The sequence below is a fragment of the Dunckerocampus dactyliophorus genome, chromosome 1 (genome assembly GCF_027744805.1).
Source record: "Dunckerocampus dactyliophorus isolate RoL2022-P2 chromosome 1, RoL_Ddac_1.1, whole genome shotgun sequence".
Classification (NCBI taxonomy): domain Eukaryota; kingdom Metazoa; phylum Chordata; class Actinopteri; order Syngnathiformes; family Syngnathidae; genus Dunckerocampus; species Dunckerocampus dactyliophorus.
This window is the reverse complement of record NC_072819.1, coordinates 33,878,100-33,893,340: the sequence shown is the minus strand read 5'-3', so window position 1 is coordinate 33,893,340 and position 15,241 is coordinate 33,878,100. Positions and strand designations below refer to the sequence as shown.

Genomic DNA, 15,241 nt, shown 5'->3' with positions numbered 1-15,241 from the left:
CCACACACCTGTGTTCTTAAACTATTTCCATGTAAGCTTCAAATGGATTTCAATACGACACTGGTTGGGAATTGTGTCTCATTTCGTTGCCTTGGCGACCCTGGATCATCTACTTTAGTGGTCTAAAATATTTGTAGCACAACCAGGACACCTCTCATGTTATGTTATCGCTAGGGTTACAGTCCAGAGTTGTGTACAATAACTTTATTGTGCACTAAATTGATCAGACAGCCTTTATTATTGTTTCTAACATTGCCGAGTTGGTGTTTAGAACATAGAGCCATTGGCTTGCCTTCTATAGTTTCTATTTGCCAGTTATCAAATGCATGTTTACCAAGGTCAAATTACATTTATCCCAATGGCATTAAACCAAGTAATTTTTAAACATTATTTTTTTAATGCCTTTCCACTTCCTTAAAATGAAACTTGAACATTTTCTATACCTCACTGACCACCACCACTCCATTTGTAGATCTGCCATAAGCGTCGTATTTCACCAAGCATACACAAAATACTCCAATATGCTGGAGAGCTATAGATGACCTTGTCATGACAGCAGACTTCCAAATTTGATGTCGTCACGCTCCTACTGGTTTTCCGATTACAGTCGCACTGTGCCTACTAAAGACATAACCAGGCCGTTTTCTATTCTGTGTGGTCTCCACATCGTTCTGTCATCTGCTCCCGTCTGCTTCCGTACTGCTGCTCCCTCAATCCCTCTCCACCCATCCCTGTGTCTCACTCCCCATTGCGCTGATGCCAACCACCTGTCTGTGTGGGACCTCCCTGGCTAGCACTCAGTCTGTTAGCAGCATGCCATGTTCAGCGTGTGAACACATCTGTGGCCAAAAGAGATAAAACACCCAGCTTGACCTGCAGATAGAATATTACTATATTTTACAGAGGCTAGATGTAACCAAGGAATATACTATAGCTGACACCCTTTAGCGTCTTCCTCTAGAAAACACATAAAAGCATATGAAAGCCAATAATCACTTCCACCCTTCAATAAAAGACTGTTGTAGTTGTGCAGGAGACTCATTGTGTCATCCTTTAAAGCCGACTTTGGTAAAGTGTAAGTCTTCCATCCATCTATTTTCTTTGCCACTTGTCCTCATTAAGGTCGCGTGGGTATGCTGAAGCCTATGCCAGCTGACTTTGGGCGACAGGCAGGCTACATCCTGGACTGGTCACCAGCCAATGGCAGGGCACATATAGACAAACAACCATTCACACTCACATTCATACCTATGGACAATTTAGAGTTGCCAATTAACCAAACATATTTTTGGAATGTGGGAGGAAACCGGAATACCCGGAGAAAACCCACGCACGCACAGGGAGAACATGGAAACTCCACACAAACGGCGATTCGAACCCAGATCTTCCCAATCTCCTCAATGTGTGGCCAACATGCTCACCAGTAGGCCACCGTGCGGCCCAAAGTATACATCTTAAACTATCAAAATTATTCCAATGGTTTCTGAAGCGAGAGACTCTACACTTTCTAGTGATGCACGGGTCATTCGGCAAGCATAGGGCCTATGTCACAGCAGCTCCAGGAAGACGAGGCTTTGTCAGAGATCAGAGTGGGTGAAGGTCTGTGTAGAGAGCCGCTAGAGCCCGTGTGACGCAGAGGGTCAGAAAAGCAAGATTTCCACATCAAAGTTCTGTAGAAAAGTGTTATTTTACAGTGTTATTTTATATTTTATGGGGGTTATTTACAGTTTGTTTTTGTGTTTCGCCGTGTTGTCATTGTTGTCAAATACTCTTGATATTCTGTTTTATAGTTCACAGTTCATATTATAAAATGTATATCCTATTTTATGGGCATTTTGGGTTTCTTATTCAGTAAAAACCTGTACAATAAAATTCAGTTTTTTAAGGTGGGCTGTCATAACAGCTTTAGCATCCCAGGGCCCCCTGCAAATATTTTTAACCCAATGTGGCCCGTGAGTCACAAAGTTTGCCCACCCCTGCTCCAGCATAGTGTGCATTCCACATAACATAATCTGAATAAGTGCATAATAAGCGGCTTCACTGGAAGACTTGGAGCTAAGGCGTGTGTGTGTGTGTGTTTGATGCGTATCCAACACAAACACACGTACACATTTGGCACAGACTTGTACAAACCACATTCCTTATAATCAGTTTTCACTTGATTGCAATTGACCTCTGTCTAAATATACAAACAGAAAAACAAACTGAAGTAATTTTTTGTGAATTGCAAATATATGGTCTAAACGTAAAAAAAAAAACCCAAACAAAAAACACATTTTTGCTCTGTCAATAGCAGCCAGGTGGTTTCATGTCCTGACAAGCAGTAGCTGAAATGGTATGAAAGTGAGACTATGTTAACACAACTTCAGAGAAACAATTGAAACATAACAGCGGCACTAAATCAACAAATTAAGACCACAACACTGTTATTTTAGCTGGAATAACAGCCTGGTTATTGCCAGGTCAAGCAGCCACAGAGCGCACATACAGTACACGGGCATGTGGAATGGGCAGGCGTGTCTGCATATTTAGTTGTCATCTCTTCAAGCATATGCAGAGGGTACGTTCACATACTGTATGTGAACGCATAGAAATAGAAGCATGCACATACAGGAACATGTATCTCTTTTGACGAAGCACTTGTCAAATCTGTCAGTTCGCTGACAACAAACATGCACTGACAGTGCTGGTTTCCTGTGCATACACAGGGCACATCTCAGGCCCACAAGGGTCATATGTGGGGCAATGTAATTTGATTTGGCATGCTGTAAAACATATTGTTGGTGTTTCATAGGTAGATAGACAAACAGACAGACAGATAGATAGATAGATAGATAGATAGATAGATAGATAGATAGATAGATAGATAGATAGATAGATAGATAGATAGATAGATACCTGATTCATCTCCAAGAGAAATTCACATTTACAGCAAAAGTGCCATCATAAACTTTTTGACTTAAAAACAAAACAAACATGAAGAAAATAATAAATTGGGACTGCTTTTCTGTTAATAGACGTAATTTCCGTTTTAAGTTAAAGCTTTCCTCTGACTGTGCAGCTAGTTTCCCTCTTCCCTCTTTCCCTCTTTCCCTCTGAAAAAAGAAAAACAAATAATGATAACAAAAAAGAAATATCAATATTTGCCAATTGAACTGTATTAAAAATGTATTTTCTGTGTGAGTAAAATCGTTCTGAACATTTTCTAATATGTTTTTTACCATTATTACAGCCCTGTAGACATGAAATAACACCCCTCTCATAACTTTACACTCTGTCAACTTTACACTCCTATAGTTTACACCACATTGCGCAATGTTTGTGCGCAGGCTATGGAATCGCTGCTGGGACACAAGAGACGGGCGACATTTACACTTGCACGCATTTTGCTTCCGCACTGTCCCGCAATTTGCCGTGGCAATACGTGTCATTTATTTGTGGCACGCCTGAAAAGCGTGAAGACTAGTTTGCGCACTGTTTGGGTTCTGTTTATGCATAAATTACGCACTTGGCGCACAATTTGTGACCGACAGTGGTGTGCATTGGCATGAAATGACCACGCTGCCGCACGACTTATTTACACCGTGTCAAGTTGTGTTTAAATCTAGTGCACGACAATAGTACATGCAGTGTGCATTTTCTCGCATGGGTATGCATTGTCACCACCATTTCCTGCGTCCGTGAAGCAGTTATGGCATTATTTGGACGCAACAACAGGCATCACCCCATGCTACTAATTCCTCTATTTGCAAGGGACATACAAGATGTTGAACTCCAGAGAAGAAGCTCATGCAATAAAGAAGGGTAAGTCCATATTTCCCTCGCAGCTGCAGGTGGAGAATGTGGAGGAAGGAGGCAGTAAACTAGAAAAAAAGAGACACGGACAGTGTGGGAGAGGGAATTGCTGACTAGAAGACATTGCTTTGGGCATTATAATCACTTATTAACAGAAAATCACAAGAAATCACAGAAAATACTTGAAAATTCCACCCAAATTGTTCCAAGAGGTGGTGGAAACTGTGGTGGTTAACCCATTCATGTGAATGAGACACATATGTCGCGGTGCGTTCGCAGTGCGTTCATGTTGCATTCACGACTAGCCCACGGATATTATGCATGCCACAAATTTTTAACATTTCTACATTTTCTTTGCACGCTGGCATGCAGCCCCGCACACTTTACACATACTTCACACCTGTCAACGAACAATTTACTCATTGGCACTCAAAATTGCGTATCACTGCGGGGACAAAGTGCGTGTGAGTGTAAACGAGGCTTTAGCATGCTACCAAGCTAACTAGTTAGCCTCCAATTTATTTATTCTAAACTTAAGAAAGGGTTTCAAACGGAGTGGGAAAGACAAAGTAAGAAGCTAATATCTTCCACATAGAATAGGAAGAGAACTTATTTTCACTCACACACGCTCATGTCGAAGAAGCCATGGCTGTCATTCAGTGTTAAGGTAATATAATGTAAGGTAATGTCTCTTCAATGTAACATTACTGATACCTAGTGAACAGAATACCACATATGACATGTCTTTCAATATTTTTTTGACTAATAATACCTAAGCTCACCAGGAGGTGATCAGACCTTTGCAACAAAGTATCAGAATATTTGCTGGAGAAGGATAAGGTGCATGTACTTCATACACAGATAAAAGGTAAAAACACAAATGTTTTATCGTTAATAAAAACTATTAATACATGGGAAGTATTTGAAAACAATTTGAAACCTGTGAAGTGAATTATTCCCTTCTTTTCTTGTATCTTCTTAATGAACAAGCAGTATTAACATGATAAAACCCTCCAAAATACTCAGTGCCTCACCAGCCATGAACCTCTCTGCCTTTCACTGCCTCTTGTGACTGCATTGGTCCACAATACTAAAAATTTGGTATTGATCCGATACCAAATAAATGCAGGCATCAATCTGTCGATCACGATTATAATGCAGTGCAACCTTGGTTAGCGTCATTAGTTTGTTCCAGAAGGAAAAAATAACCCAAATGGACGCTAACCAAATCAATTGTTCCCATAAGAAGCAATGTAAATCCAGTTAATCTGTTACAAAAAGCTACACAAAATTAACACAGAACACGTTTTTATAGCTTTACATGCATAAAACAATTCGAAATGCATATACACTTTAAATAATTCTAAATGATCAATGAAAGGGATAAATCAACAATTACGGTAACTTTTAGCTTTACTAAAGACATGATTCTTGACGTGACCGTTCCCAAAGACAGGATCAAAGACCACCTTCCAGTTTTGCCATGAGTTATTTCTTGAATTCAAAACTGTTTTTCACCTCAATGACCCAAAATGGAGCCAAAGAAGGTTGCAAGTGTCACCATTTTAAGAAAGAAGGTGAGAACCACGTGACATGACAAGATGCATGCCATATTGTACGGTTACCGAAAAATGTATTATCAAAACGAAACACTTTTACATGTATTATCAAAACATTTTTCACGATAACCGAAAAACACGGTAATGCAGACGTGAACTAAGGATCAACTGTAGTACAATAGTCAAACAAACAAGCAAAAAAATTCGATTAAAACACTTATTTGTGAACAATCTAACAGTATATAAATACAGTGGAATCATATTTTTCAGTTTGTGTTGAACCTGTATGAAAACATTTTGCCTCAGTTCACATACATTCGGCACACGCCTCGTGTCATCCATACACTGCGCTAGTCCAACTGTGTTCATCACGTATTTTCATCACAAAATGTCTTTCTTAGCATCATGTTAGCTTGGAAACCGGAAGTCATTGTCCTCCAGCTCCGTTGCCGTCTATGACATCATCAGCGGTTGACTCTGTAGGTTTTTCTAACACACAGTTACTTTTCCCAAAGACACTATCAAAGACCACCTTCCTGTTTTGCCATGAGTTTTTCCTTGAATTCAATGCTGTTTTTCCCCTCAGCAACCCAAAATGAAGCCAGCACTTTGATAAAGAAGGTGAGAAACTCCAATAAATTCAAGCAATAACTCATAGCAAGATATGAAGGTGGTGTTCGTGTGGATCTGTGCTCATCCCTGGCAACAATCAAGGTAAAAAGAACATTTAATGTTAATTTATCCCTTCCATTTGTCATTGTTATGTGTTATAATGCATTTTGAGTAATTTTCTTCATGTGAAACTATAATTGCAAAACTATAAAAAAGTGTTTTGGGTGTCCAGAACGGATTACCCATAATTGATTTGTTTATTTTATTTTGATTCAGTTCGAGTCGGACCTTCTGCAATGCATTATAACAGAGGTTCCACTGTACAACACTATAAGACAATGTAACAATATCAACAAAATAATAAAATGATTGCCTTATTTGCTTTCATTACATACAATTGTTGTCAAGTGCAAAATGGGTAAACAAAAGCAACAACTACTATTGACTCTCATTGAGATTCTTTCCACCTTTTGCCACTAAAGCCATCCTGTGTCCAAGGACTGATTCCCAGAGTGAACATTATTTTTAACAACACAACAAAAAACACGAGTATTTGTGAAAACAAACATGAATATCGAACTCATCAAGTTAGTATTGATTTGATACTGATACTACCCTGATATCAATAATATCAATATTCGGATTGATTCGCCCACCTTTCCCAATGAAATCCTTCTTTTCTTTGTCAATCAGTCAAAGAGCGTACGTATACTATTTGGCTGCCCTCCATTTGTTCAGTGTTCTGCTGTTCAGTGTGTATTGTACAGCCGTGTCCTGCTGCTGTATGTGTTTCTAACTTAATGCTGGCTTCTTTCTTTCTTGTTTTTTTTTTGGGTGCTTGTGAAATGAAAACATGTTTTGTTTTTAATTCTATTGCCTACACCTCTGCAGATTTTCATTGCAACTCAACACCTGAACACATATGATGTTTAAAAAGGAAGCAGTGGTGAGGATGAATGCACAAGCTTACTTTTGGATGACATCATGCGCTTGATCTCTTGATCCTGTGACATATGTGTCACAGTCCTTAGCTGCAGTGACCTCCATATCCATGTATTCCCTCAACAAACAACAAGCGTAACCCAAAGGTTGAACTCCGACCTTTTGCCTTTCTGCTGATTCCAGACAGAACACCTCAGCTGGTTCGCTTTACACCAGATGTTCTTATCCGCCTCTGTAGTTTGACCTGTTGTACACTACAGCTCTGGTGAACAGAAAAATTAGCAAAATGAGAACAATCAATTCTGATATATATATATATATATATATATATATATATATATACTGTATATACAAACATATACAGTATATATATTAATAATCCATGCCTAGTCTTCCTCATTAAATTGCTTTTAGTTTCACAAAACATTCAGCATTAATACGTCTCTGACTGGAAGGTGCCAAAGTTCAGGACAAAATAACACATTAGGCTTTGTTTGGGTAGCAAGCACTGCTGTGAAAACTATTACGACTAAGGAAACATTAAAGGCAGAGGCGCTGGTTGAATGCCACATGGTGCAAAAAAATAACACAGTGGTTTAAGTTGTCAGCAAAGTCAAGCTGACACTTTGGCTCATTGTAATAATTGTTTAACACATCCTGAAGCCTGTCAAGCTGGGTTTAACTGTAAGGGAATGTTAGGACAGTTGTAACAGGTGATCCATTGTATTGTATTGTATTGTATTGTACTTTAATAATCCCACAGCGGGAAAATTCACTTGTTACAGCAGTAAGCAATATACGCAAGTAAAGAATACATAGTCACACATGGTTCAAGTGGTGCAGGTGTTGTAGAACCTGACAGCGGTCGGTACATATACTGGAAATAGAAAATACACATGTAATTTTGAATAACATTATAAGTCATTGAATAGGGATGCTAAGATCAGGGTTTAATGCTGCCGATTCTCATCATCCAGGATTGAAATTGGCCGATACTGATACCGATCACATAGCTTATACATTTTCCAAATTATTTATGATGAGTGCTATTATTCAAGGGTGCCATGTAAAGAGGAAAAGTCAGGACAATTCCAAGGTGGCCAGGGGGCCCAAAAAGTAGGTATTTACTAATAACATTCGCAATTAATTAATTAATCAAGGGTGGGGTGGGGGCGCAATGTGATTTTTTTTTTCCTGGCTGCACCCCTGGATGCACAGGGATCGCTGCGGGCTGCAATAGTACTAGCCACAGCTGATCGGCTTTTGTGATCGACGTTGAAAGGCATTTATTGGCATATGCCGATCAAGTGATTTTTCATGGAAATCAGCCGATACTGATCGATAGCCGATCGAGCGGAGCATCGCTATCATTGAAGATTCAAATGGTATTGCTTGAGCGACGTTATTTGTCCTTGTGACAACTGTGTAGGCAACCATTTGCGAGACTAGTTCATGCATACTGTATGTACAGTAAATACATGCTTTACAATCACTGTTGTAAATCGGTGCAAAGCCTATATTTGCCTGCAAGTGTGGCCGTCGTGTTTTTACATTCCAGACATTCTGTAACCAAAATGAGTTTTTACCAACTTGCATTTTCAGTTTATGAGTACAATATTTTTGAGCAATAAAGTATTTCTTTCTAAGCTGACATTTGATTATTTATTTGATGGCAGTGGGGGGAAGTCTAGCTTCAATCGATTCCATATCACCTATTGCCACATTAATTGGTCATTTTCCATTGTGTTCAAGTTACACAATGTCGAAGACAGAGCCCCTATCCCCTTGACAACACACAAAAACACTTCACTACACAATTATTATTTTTTTTTTTTCTGGCAGGGGCCCCCTTCATCTATGCTGCCCTGTGTGCAGAAACCTCCACTGGTACTATCACATTAGCTCCCATGTAACAGTAATTTATTTTATCACATCCATTCCATAATATGATATACACAAATTGATAACATAGCTCCATACCTTCATCTTTGGCCCCTTTCTCCTAGTCTTCTTTCCTCTTTTTCTAAATTGTGCATCTGATGGCGTCTACATTATTTTTTCCATGTTTTGTTGACACTTAATCATCATCCCCCACGGTCGACACCTAAACTAGCAGTCCAGGATAAGCCAACTCATAATGATTTAAAATGTTCACATTTGTGTTATTTAACATTGTCATAGTAAAATAACTTGTTTGAGACGCTTGGCCTGCAATTTCATACAATATCAAGAATGAAATTTGTTTTATGTTTAAACAATTTCTTTTGTAATTTGCTTCTTTACCTTCAAATTAACCCCTTTACTACTAGGTTTGGTTTTATCCACTTCACATGAGCAGTATGGCGGGTATCCGGTAGAGGTCCTCAATCCGGCATACATATCTTGACGTGATGCATAAATAAGCGTGGAACACAAATAAATATTGACCATTTTCTTCCCCCTCATTCTTGCAGTGCCCCCTAGAGAATGCCGCCCTGGGCAACTGCCCATGTGGCCCATAGCTAGAACTGCCACTGTTTAACAGAATGTGTAATTGTAGCCTTTGGAGATTGCTTAAGGTTGGCTATGGGCCCTGAGGTGAAATAGTCATAGTTAAACTGCCAGTCCAGGTGTGTTGTCACAGCTTTCCCCCTGTCCAGGTGTCCTACACAACAATATGCAGTTTAGACAACACACACCATTCAATCCTTTGTGTTAAAATGATGGATCATCTTCCTTTCTGACTGAGCACAGGTTTGTAGATCTGTCTAACCTTTCTGGACTCTTCATATTTGAGATATCTAAGATACAATATACATTTCAACAACTTCTTTACAGCCTCTATTTTGGTTGTGGGTAACTTGTGAGGAGGATTGGACCTGTGACGGTCCGTCTTTAAATAGGATACAGAAAACAGACCCAGAGAGAATCCAAATAACTTAATTTGTCTCTCTACTTTTGCAACAAAAACACTGCTGACAATGATCACATCCACCATATCTAGAAGCAGATATTCTTCAAATAAGAACAGAGTGGAGAAAGAACATCAAGAGATAGTTGCCAGATGCCATACGTATATACAGTATATTTACAGAAGGTAGGCAATGCTGTATAATTATAACACATCTGAACAGTAACTCCTATTACTTTTCTTGCCGTCAATTACATTTAGTCCCACTGCCCTTCCTCTGTGCTTTTTACAAATTCAGTCACGTTGGAGACGTCATAGGTTTACTGTTTGCTGATGCAGACCAATCAGATTCGAAGCAAAGCTACCGCCATGTCATTATTATGGTAACAGGTCAAAAAGATGCATAAATACTGCAGATGGCACTATTAACATTTACCGTTTTCTTTGTAAAGTCTGTTTCTCATACACAGAAATGCAGGCAAAGGGAAAATAGGCATAATTCAGCTTCAAAGGGAAACCTGAGAGGGTCATGAATAATCATAGACATCTTTGCAGTGGAAAACTGTCCATCTGCCTTCCATTCACACACCAGTTTGTTTGTGTGTTTATTGCAGTGGAGGTTGAAGAATGGACCTAATGTGATCATAAAAAGTGGCTCAATAAACAAATATTGGGGATAAAGTAATCTATTCCATGAGCAATATAAAACAAATAGGATTTGGTCATGAGTGAGGAGACCAAGACTTGCTTGTCCCCCTTCCAAAGTACACTTTTTTCAACCAAAAAATATTATAAGAACACCACCGGCTAGCATATATTACCGATAGTGGTTTAAAAGAAGAGATTGAACAAATAAATGTCTATAATTGTCACAAATTTGAGTTTGATCCGAATGGACTGATTGGCGTTCACTCTCTGCTGTCTGGTACACGGTAAATGTCGGTGGTGTGTACGCACACACACACACACACACACACACACACACACACACACACACACACACACACACACACACAAAAGCAGTCTCAGAGGAGTGACCAACAATTTGGAGTCATTGTGTGGTTATGATATACATTCAACGATAGCTCATGTTAGCAGCTAAAATTTGCCAAATTCCTATTAGCTGACAACAAGAATAAGCAATATGCATGTGTTACGCGGGGCGTAGCAGGAAGAGGGCGGGTTTATACTGTCATGCTTATACTGTCATACTGCCCTCCTTGCAGTACCTAAGAAAGGCAGACAGCATCTTTAACCTGGGGTCTAAGGGCCCATGAATTGGTTGCAACGTGTCCATGAGGGTCACATAAAAATGAACAACTTAATGATTATAATAAGTAATAATACTTTGTGTATGTCATGTTTATGATATAAATAACATAGTCATGGAAAAAAAAAAATTACGACACTTTACAGTGTTCTAATTTGGTTGTGCACAAAATGCTTTGGAAGACATGCCAGCATACATGTAATACAGATCTCCTCAAAGTTTTACAATCATTAGTAGGGATGTAAATCTCTTTGTGATAGACGATTCAATTCGAATCTAGATACACGGGTTATGATACGATTCAATAACGATATATTTTAAAAACAGAACGATTCCATATGATTCCATGCAGTGTCCAAACGATACGATTCGATTTGATTCTACGGCTGCTTGTTGATGTGCACATTAATCTTACGTTATAAAATAAAGATGCCAATTATATGAAAATGGCACTCTTACAGTATTTTCAAATGTGTAAAAGAGCACATCATATTCCCATAAGGCAGTGGCAAAAAAGACTTACTGAACGAACATCTTTTTCTCTGATGGGATAAATGTTTTACATTGTATATTTTATATCTATATTTTTTATACCTGTTACATTTGTAACATTTATTTTTACCATGTCTTAATGTTGCTAGAAATGGAAGTGGAGCAAGCAAACTAAGTTCTATTTATCTATCTATCAAATAGTGAAAGCCCTTTAAATAATGACATATCTCTTCCAAGCACAGATAAGTAAATAGAACTTCTGGACTATTAGTCACAATTTTTTTCCATGGTTTGGGTGATCCTGCGACTTGTACTCCAGAGCGACTTACAGGTACAGTATATGTCACACTGACAGCCACGAGAGCGTGCTCTAGGCTTGTGTGCCAGTATCTGGTACTCCTATCACTCCTGTACCACTGAAAATTTACAATATATTATATTTACAAATATTTGTTTCACCATAACACGGGTTAGCAAGCAGCCTGCTCTCTTAACTCGATTGTCCTATTAGCTACACGCGAACCTGCCAAACAGTGTCATGTACTACGTAACTCGCTGTTAATGAATTGACTGGCTGCGTAAAAATGTTCAAACAGGATCTTATCATCGTCGGACAGTGTCATTCATTGTGTTTTATGTTGTTACCGCTTGTTGTCGCCTGTCACTCACAAAAAAAAAATGGTACAGAATAAATGATGTGTTTATTTTATTTACAGTTCATGTTGGATTTTATTGCATGTGCTGCATAGATGTGCTGTGCGCTGAGAACGCTGGAGCAGTGCGGGATTGCGCAGCCGCGCAGCTTGGAGGGAACTTTGATTGGAGGTAAAATTGTGTTTTGTGAATATTTGTAGGAAAGGAGATCCATAGCTTTCATTGGATTCTTAAAGGGGTGCTTGAAGTGCTTGAAGTGATGTTACAATGGTGTTCAAATATTTCAACAGCTTTAATCTTAAACTGTTTACAAAACAATATAGCACTTTGTGGTTATAGCACTGTGTATTTATACATAAGGTGATATTGATGTTAAATTCTACATCTACCTTTTAGATTTGAAAGCCAGTCAGTAAGTGGTCACATGCCCACTTAATCATTTTCATCTACGTGGCTCTGATGTCAGTCATGGGTACTCTTCTTTAGTGAAAACAGACTCAAGAAAAAGAAAACCAGGTCCAGAGGGAGGACATGCAGTGAATATGCACATAGACAAAGTGGGATGTCATGTAAGAGCCATTGCTAGACTGTAGTAGCTTTCTCGTGCAACTTCCTCTCAAACCCTTAAAGCACATACTGGCAGCTCATAAAAACAAGAAAAAAAGAAACTAAAAAGTACTACGCTCTCTCAAGAGAAAGTTATTAAAGTGACTGATTATTGGCTTTATAAATACTTGCATTATGTATACAAGTGCAATGCTGCAGATGTAGACAGTATGAGCAGCTAGAAGAGAAAATATTTTATGTACACACCGAGTACTGTTTCTCCAACAGGTTGGGAGTGGTCGGAGTAAGCCTCCTGTTTGTAGTAACTGTTTATGGATGTACAGTAAATTTGTGTCCCGGATGATATTCCGCTCCTGTCAAAGCCAGAAAGGAATTCCCTGGTAGGAGTGGCAGGCATGAAGTCTCGCTGTTGCACACGCGCTTGTATATGCACAGAAAAGTATCCATAAATATACCTGCCAGGATATAAACAATGATCATCAGCACAGGGGCTCCAGCTAGTCCCCACCCAGACAAGCAAGAGGGGGAACCTCAGCGGCATATTTCAGGTTGGACACTGGAGCTCATCACAATCTACGAGGCCTTTGAGGGTTGTGTAACATGAGCAGAGAGACAGACAGAAACAGAGGGGGAGAGACAGACAGATAGAAAAAAAAGGGGTGAGGGAGAGAAAAGGTAACCTGATGTCTCTTTAGATTTCATAAAACTAAACTGGTTCTCACTGAAGTTTGGAGAACCCCTTTTCCTCCAGTCTTTACCGCTTTTCTTTCTCCAACCTGACTGATTTTCTATTCTCCATCTCCAAGATGGATAAACTATTCCCAACCTGACAAAAAAAATAAAGTATTCCCAGCAAATCTTAAATTCATCATCCCTCCAAATTGTCTGTTTGATGTGAAATGTCTTCCCTCAGCGGCTGTAGACTGCTGTAACTTTGCTGGTCCTCAATGCAGAGGCTCCACTGCCACTTAATAACAGGTGTTCAGAAGGCTTAAAGCCAACATCTCCAATACCCACATCACACTTGCTTCTATTTCATAAAAAACTCACCAGTCTGTTAGGTGCTCCTTCTCTTGTCCCCCCACTGAGTGAAAACTTCCAGAGAAAGTCTTGGTATATTCCACCACACTCTCTCTCTCCCGGGGAATTATCCCAAAGTCCAGATCCCGCTCCTGATTTCAAAGCTGTGCATCCAGGTCTGGGGCCATCCACTTCTGCTTGTCTCCCTCCCACAGTCTTTGGAAAATGGATTGTTCTAAAACTTTAGTAACAGGAGTCCCAATGCTGCTCCCTCCCTCCTTGTGTTGCTCCCTGCAGGTCCTAGTGCCGGCCTCTCCCATTTGCTGCCACATGGGGGCAAATAAAAAACACCCATTTCTTTGAATTTCTCCATGACTGGACATTTTGCACACATTTTACTTGAGGATGATACCACTTCTTTTTCCTTTTAAAAGTGGTGTCACCTAAGAGAGACGGCCGGGGGTTCGCCCCTTACCAGTGAAGACCAAGAATACCATTGCTCTTTGACACCTGAGTCACAGCATTGCTCGTCTTCAATATTCTTCAAGTATTTGTTGTACAGTCACAACCATGGTAGAAACACAATGCAACGGTCACACGGAGAAGAGGACTGCTGCAACCAGAAGCTGACCCCTGCTTGAAGACTGCAGAAAGCAATAGGAAGAGTCAAACCACAAATCTCTGTTATCCCCTCACTCTCAACACCCGGCATTTAAATTGGGCCTGTCGGCTCCAGTATCGCAACAGTGACATTTCTTTATGGTTTTTGCATCTTTATTTTTCATGCTACGTTCCTCTCAAAATCTTCTCTCTGACCTGAACCATATCGCTGTCATCCCACCCCTTTTCTCTGTCAGACAGAGAAAGAAAAGGGAAGAAAAATGAGAGAAAGGATGGATTGTGTGTCAGTGTCATCCCTTTCTCCTCCCCTTGGGATCGTGGAATTCCTTGACTCTCAGTTGATATGTTGATGCTGTTTTGGTGTTAATTAGAAAACTTTATTGAGTTAACAGTGGAAGAAATAATACAGGTGCTAAGTGGAGCAGTCTGTCTCTCTCTCTCTCTCTCCGTCTGTACTCAAGAATGTTGACCCACTCATCTGAGTTCAAACCCAAGTGAGTATTTCCTTAAAGTGGCTCTATGTATGCAGGCTCGTGTCCCTGATTCGACTTGGCCCTTGTTATCGGGTCTGAGGCTGAAAGGGGAAACCCTGAGATGGTGGACTTTGACCTCGCACTCGACTCTGAGGTTGTTTCAGGGTGAGAAATGCTGAGGAGGGGGTGGACGCTTTGGGCCGGCAGGGCAGCGAGAAGGTCAGCAGTGTGTTCAAATGCTCATATTTCACACTTTGTGTTGGCGAGACTGCTTCAGATCATCTGGGTGACCTTGTTTGAGACATAGACATGCCACCCATCTTATCTCATTTCTTAACCTTAATTC

The 15,241-nt window shown here is 39.8% G+C and overlaps 1 protein-coding gene across 2 annotated transcripts in view; it reads right to left on the bottom strand.

Moving 5' to 3' along the window:
- ngfa (nerve growth factor a (beta polypeptide)) overlaps positions 1 to 14,003 on the bottom strand; it is a 37,716-nt gene extending 23,713 nt beyond the window's left edge. Inside the window, exons 1-2 of one of the 2 annotated variants that reach the window (XM_054789941.1) lie at positions 13,832 to 14,003; positions 7,068 to 7,170 (exon numbers count right to left, since the gene is read on the bottom strand). The gene's annotated coding sequence lies outside the window, so the exon portion shown is untranslated. The remainder of the gene's footprint in view (positions 1 to 7,067; positions 7,171 to 13,831) is intronic. The other variant, XM_054789850.1, reaches the window with a different exon arrangement.
- Positions 14,004 to 15,241: the final 1,238 nt, after the last annotated feature.